The following is a 6,956-nucleotide window of genomic DNA, read 5'->3' as shown; positions in this document are numbered from 1 at the left end:
CTTAAGCTTTGCTTGTCCTCAAGCAAACAAAAAGAAAAACTAAAACAAACACAAAAACTAAATAAAAATAATATCCTAACTCACTTTCGTAGGAATCACGATTGCACTTAGCACGTGCAACAAGCCTTTAAACCCCTAGGTTACCCTAGTGGACGAGTTGTGTCTCGTGAGTGTTTGCAGTGAATATGCACACAAAATTCTGAAAACAAACTTTTCTTTTCAAATCCCACTATAGAGTAAAGCCAAAAATTTCTAATCCTTTTTATTTGTTTGATAAATTACTCAAAATAGAAGAACAAGAATACCTATATACTTAAACTTTGCATCCTATCCCAAGTCGGAAAAATTTGAAAAATATTTTAATCAAGGAATCCTCTTTTGAATTTGTCCTACTTTGCTCCCTTAAACTTGCCTCTGATGTAATCGTACCATAAAAGAAATTTGATTCGGAAACTTCGTAGAAAACTTACAAATTTATATGGTCCACCATACTTTCAACTTTTCCCATAGTTTCTAAGAATAGAACTCATTTTTTTTTTTTTTTTTTTTTTTTTTTGTAATCCTCTACTGCTTTTGGCGTGAATGACATGCAGGGCATGCACCAGACACCCAGGCTACTAAGCAGTGTCCGACTAATCTTTGATTTGCATATGTCATAGACATTGATGCATATGAGTCCAAACTTTACCTTTGATTACGTGCAATGCTTTGATTTATTAAGCTTTCTAATTGACCCATGTATGTAGTTTTCAGTCAGTTGCTCTCAAGCCAGTTGGCTTTAAGGAACTAGGCATAAAAACCCTTCAGACTTAATAGCTCATGTCAAAAAGGCTACAAATCAAAACTATAATCAAGAAGCAAACTTTCTAAAAATCATTCTTTCTTTCTTTTGTTTCAACCTTTCTTTCCTTTTTATCCATACCATATAAAAAGCAAGTTTCTATTTCTATTTCTTATTCAAATCCTTTTAAAAGAAAGATTCCAAAAGAAAACAAAACTAAGAAAGGAAAGTATTCTTTCTAATTTTTTAAATTCCAAAATTAAAATATCCACAAACTTTCTTTCTTAAAATAGGAAAACAACTTTCTTTTTAAGAATACCATGTTCTTTCTAATTTGCGAAAAATTACCAAAAATAAAAAGAAAGGAAATTTTCTAACTTTAACTATAGAAAAGATTAGAAAAGAAAGTTTCTAAAAGCTACCCCCCCCATACTTGAATCATGCAGTGTCCTCAATGCATGCAAAAATAGAAACAAGGACAATAAAGAGAAGAGAGGGGCGTACCTTTTTCTTTTAAGAGAGATTTGAATAAAGAGGCTCATGAAGATCCATGACCTCTTCTAAATTAGATCTTGGTAACTCAACAAAGGACTTCAATCTGAGTAAATGAAACTTGTCCTTCCAAGTAGAGTCCTTATTTTCTTTTAAAAAATTAATTAACTCTTCTTCTTGGGTCGAGTTTAAGTCCATTTTGATTGTCACAGGAGATGTGCAAGTCTTACCCAAATATGCTTTTCTTAAATTTGAATGCAAAGGCGGCAAATTTAACTGTGGGGCCTTTTTGGGTGGAGGCTTGGGAAGGGGCGGAGATAGGGATGCTCCAAATTCTATTTGTTGGATGCTAAGGTCATCAGAAAAGGAGTCCCCTATATCTCTTGCATTCTCCAAGCCTTCTTCATCCAGAGCTTCTTCAAATCCTGCATTCAAAATATTTTCACAATTAGTCTCAGGAGAGGAGTGCAACATATTAATTTCTTCTTGTAAATTAGGTTGCTTACCTAATCTAAAAACATTAAAGTCCATGGAAGCATTCCCAAAAGTTAATTTCATTAAACCATTTCTACAATCAATTAAGGCGTTGCTCGTAGCAAGGAAAGGCCTACCAAGAATTATAGGAATTTGATCCTTGATATTAGCAACGGGCTCAGTTTCTAGCACAATGAAATCTACAGGAAATAAGAACTCTCCTACTTTAACTAGGACATCCTCAACCATCCCTTTCGGTTTCTTCATTGATCTATCCGCCAACTGAAGAGTGACGGTGGTGGGTTTGAGTTCTCCTAATCCTAATTGTTTAAAAACAGAAAGAGGTAATAAATTCACACTGGCCCCTAAATCTAAAAGAGCATGATTAATATGAGTATTTCCAATAGTGCATGCAATGGTAGGACATCCCGGGTCCTTGTACTTAGCCACCATCTGTTGAGACAAGATGGAACTAATGTTTGCAGCCAAGAATGCCTTCTTGGGTACATTAGACTTGCGCTTTTGTGTGCACAAGTCTTTTAAAACTTTGGCATAAGTCGGGACTTCGGAAATCGCATCTAACAATGGAATATTAATTTGCACTTGTTTAAACATATTTAAAATTTTCTCCTTAGCAGCCACATTTTTATTATTAGCAAGTCTCCTTGGAAAAGGAGCTTTAGGCACATACTCTTTTTCAGGTGGAGAAACTGCCTGCTCTGTACTTACCTGTTCGGGCTCTTCTTCTGAACCAATGGAGGATGACTCTTTACTTACCTTAATTGGAGATTCTTGAGCATCTTTAGAAGGTTCGGATCTGCCCTCCTCCCTTTGATATTCTCTGCCACTCCTTAAAGCAAATACAGCGTTACAGTGATCGGAGGGCTCCTGCTGCGGCAAGTTTGGTTGCATGGGATTCAACTGATTTACCTGTGGTTGTTGATTCCCATTTATGGCCACATTCCTTGGATTAGGAATTGGTTGACTTGGCATCTTCCCCTTTTCCCTTTCATGCAAGGCCATGGCAAGTTGGGAGATTTGCTTCTCCATATTGTGTTGGCTTGTCATGAAAGTGCTAGTGAGAAGTTCTATGCTCTTTTCTAAGGAAGTTATGCGTGCCAACTCCCCTTGTTTTGGAAAACCCGATGGTTGCTGATTTGAAACATTATTTAAAATTGGGTTTTGAAAAGGTGGAGGTGTGGTTAGGGGTGGTCGAACATTCATAGAAGGGAAGGTGGGCCTAGGTTGGCCAAATTGGCCTTGACCTTGGAAATTTGATGGCCCTCCTTGATAATTCCCTTGATTCCAAGAAAAGTTGGGATGATTCCTCCATCCCGGATTATATGTGCTACTATATGGATTATTTAAAACCATGGCACTTGCATTTTCATTAGAATTACCAAATTTAGCAAGAGTTGGGCACTCTTCCATGACATGGTCCGTGGCTTGACACCAATTGCACATAGGAACACTATGTGCAATTTGATGGACCTGTGAAGGTCCTTTGACAAATATTGCTTCTAGCCTTTTGATTAGGCTATCAAGATGGGCCTCCTTAGCCACGGCACCCTCTATTAGAAATCCCTTACCTGTGTTGGCTCTCTCACCTTCTTGAGTGGATTCCCACTCTCTTGTTTTTTCCGCCAAATCAAGTAAGAAGTTCCATGCCGCGGCCTCATCTGTGAAAGATGTAAAACCGTTAGGACACATGGACTCAAGAAGTTGCTTTGTTTGGTAATCTATGCCCTCATAAATAATTTGGCATAAATGCCACACATCAATTCCATGGTGAGGACACTCTTGGAGTAGGTCCTTGAACCTCTCCATAAACTTAGAAAATGACTCTAATGGCTTTTGTTTGAATTGTAAAATATCGTTCCTAAGCTTATTAGTTTTATGTAATGGAAAAAAATTTTTTAGGAAAGCGACGGCGAACTCCTCCCAAGTGGTGATGGAGTTCGTTGGTAAGCCATAGAGCCACTTTTTAGCTCCCTCCTTGAGTGAAAACGTAATAAACCGCAACTTTACCGCATCATCGGTAAGTTGTTGCATCTTAATTAAAGCACATACATCTTCAAACTCACGCAAAAATAAATAAGCATCCTCCGAAGGGAGGCCATGAAAATGAGGAAGCAAAGAAATAAATTGCGATTTTAGCTCAAAATTATTGCCCTGCGCAACCGGCAATCTAATGCAAGAAGGTTGCGCGGTTCGGGCCGGATAGAAGCGATCGCGTAAACTCTTTGGCGGCTCTTGTTCTTCCGCCATGGCTACTTGATTTGGATTTGGTTCGATGTCTTCCTCCGTCTCTAACCGGTTTGCTCTTTCTAGTCGATTGGCCGAGTTCCGCACCCAACCTTCACTCATAAACACAGGAAAACCAAGTAAGAGAGATGGATAGCCAAGAAACCAAAAAATATAACTAAAATAAAAATAACTACTAATCTAACACTTCGAATAATTAAGATTCTAATGCAACTCTCTTCCCCGGCAGCGGCGCCAAAAACTTGATTGAGAAATTAAATAACCGCAAGTGCACGGATCGTGTAAATACGGGTCGAACTCAAGGAAGAGAAATCTAGTTGTCAATCCTATTCTTTTACCGATTAGAATACTAGCTATGATATAATGTTGCCTGGAATGGACTCAGGATTTCCGTGGACTTAGACCTCGGAGCCAACACTATATATAAGCGTGTATTCTATTCAATCTAAGAATCAAATTCAACTACGATCTTGATTTGGAAATCTTAATTTAGGCAAAGTGTACCAAAATTCTAATGATCTTTATTAACTACTTATCTAATCTAATTAGAAAATCAAATTCTAAGGGCTTAAGAAAATTGAAAAAAATTGCAAAAGTAATTTGGAATAGTGTAAAAATCTTAATTCAATATAAAAGATGACTTAGGGTTAGAATCCACCATGGGTTTGGATTAGATTGATTAATTAAAACAACTCTTTTGAATTAGGTTGAAAATCCAAATAAACAGTCAATAAATAATAAGATCTAAAAGATGTCATTATTTATGAGTATTTAATCAAATTAACCCTCTAATTTATATTAATTATATAGAATTTAATCTTTGTTAATCAACAATCATCCATACGAAAGGGAAAAGCCAGTGGCATGGATGATTGGGATTTGTACAAAAAACAAAACTCTACATAATTTGTTAGATAAGCCACTGGTTTTAATTACTTCTCATTCTCCTTCCCCATGGCTTCATCTAAACCCTAAGTATAATGGGTTTAGCTACTCATGGAGAAGGCTAAAGAAACAAAAATAAAGGGGATAGAGAAGGGAAGAAGTGCCATATAAGAACTTTAAAAAGAAAAATAACACAAGTACTCTCTTTAATATTAAACTTCAAAACAAAAGTACATCGAATTATAACTTGGAATTGAACTTAAAAATAAAGAACACAAGTAAAGTAAACTTAGTCTTTTTCTCCTTCGAACAATGGTTGAATCCTTGATCGCTCTCCTTCTTTCCTTGATGTCGCCTTGGATTAGGATCTCGGACGGTTGGATCGTTCTTTGATTGAAAGAAAGAAAAGAAAAAGAGGTTGAAAAGAGAGCAAGAAAGAATAAGAGATAGTAGAAAGAAAGAACAAGCAAAAGCATAGAGAGAGAGAGAGCAAGAGTATGGGAGAGCAAGAGATTAAAGAGAATGAGAATTAGAGAATCCTCTTTTCTCGCCGGTTGGAAGAAAGAGAGATATATAGAGAAGACAAATGAGAAATTACAGAAAGTAGAGAGTGAAGAAAGAAAGAAAGCTTGCTAATCATGAGATTGCCCAATAGGTAGGATTGCCAAAATCAAGAGAGACCTTACAAAAAAAATTGGCCGAAACTATATTTTCTTCAAGAATAGCTGAATTCTTCTTTAGCAAGTAATTAACAACCCTTGCGTTCTTTCTCCCAACAATCCAATTTAGTGGGCCCTACATATAACTTTCCAAATCATGAGAAGTAATGGAACCGAAATATCACTGGATGTTACCCACTGAATATGGTTTGTTGCTAAAAAAAAATCAAAATAACCTTGCTGAATCTTCATGCAAATGAGCATGATCTTGGTGGGTCCCACGGTTATAGACAAGATGCCAAAACCGAGCCTACTAAAAAACAGAAGTTACTTTGCTTCTCTCACTTTCCACGTTTTTACAAAAGAAAAGTAGCAAGTGGGACCCATTTCCAAATACAAACCATGGCTGAATCTTTTTGTGCCAAAATACCCAAACAATCACAAACGTCCATTTCATATGCATGCCTAGAATACACAAATTGCTATCTAAAATGGACGTTGCATGGATTTCTCATGAGATAAAAAGAAACAGCAGCTTCTATATTGAAATTGCATGATGTCACGCCCACCTATATCTTATTGACTTTCCAATACTATTTCCATGCATGCTGCCAACCATTGGTAATATTTCCAACCTTAAACCTTTGCATGGTATCCTATTATTATAAAGCTTTCCAAATTGGAGATGCACATGCAACGTCCACCATATTCCACTAACTTTATATTTTCATACTTTTCATTCCTACCCCCCTCCAATTTCATACCTAACTCCATCAATTTCCAATTGCCAACAATCGTGGCCCCCACATGAATTCAAAAGAACTCTTTTTTTTTTCTTCTAATAAATATAGACTCACTTTCTAAACCCAAAGTGGGCTGACCGAATATGGATGAATTGGTGTTGCACAATAGTGGGCCCCTACTTATGGAGAAATGATATATTCGAACCCTTCTATATTCCCAAGCCAACCCCTTCTACTATGGGTAATGAGAGTACTTAGTGGTCCATTCCATGGGATGATCTAAACCATCCATTTGGCGAGCCGTCAAATGGATGATTCGAAGCATTCGTCTTGTGGGCATTTAAATTAGTTGCACTCCTAAAATGACTTCCCAAGGCTATTTTGAACCAACCAATTGGTGGATCGTAAAATAATCCGAACCCTTCAAATGATGATCCACAATGGTGTTGATCCAATAGTTGTTTCCACTTTTGAATCTTTCTTTGGAATTTCATCGTTTTAGCTCCATTTTTCACGATAATCCATAAATAACCCTGAAACACCAAAAACAAGAAAAATACATTAGTAGCACCGCTTTAAATGAGAGAATTACATGATTTTTCTACCTACAATTCACACATAAATGTGCTCATCAGCATCTGCCTTTAGCTTCTTTTT

General features: G+C 36.8%; 1 non-coding gene across 1 annotated transcript; it reads left to right on the top strand.

Annotated features, from left to right (window-relative positions):
• Positions 1-3,527: 3,527 nt before the first annotated feature.
• LOC143885667 (small nucleolar RNA R71) lies at positions 3,528-3,634 on the top strand. Its single transcript, XR_013253535.1, has one exon. It is a non-coding gene; the product is annotated as a small nucleolar RNA R71 (small nucleolar RNA).
• The last annotated feature ends 3,322 nt before the right edge of the window (positions 3,635-6,956 follow it).

The sequence above is a fragment of the Tasmannia lanceolata genome, unplaced genomic scaffold (genome assembly GCF_043159265.1).
Source record: "Tasmannia lanceolata isolate RefF3 unplaced genomic scaffold, GAP_Taslan_0.1 ptg000008l, whole genome shotgun sequence".
Taxonomy (NCBI): Eukaryota; Viridiplantae; Streptophyta; class Magnoliopsida; order Canellales; family Winteraceae; genus Tasmannia; species Tasmannia lanceolata.
Note: the sequence above shows the minus strand (reverse complement) of the source record. Positions and strands in the feature narration are given on the sequence as shown.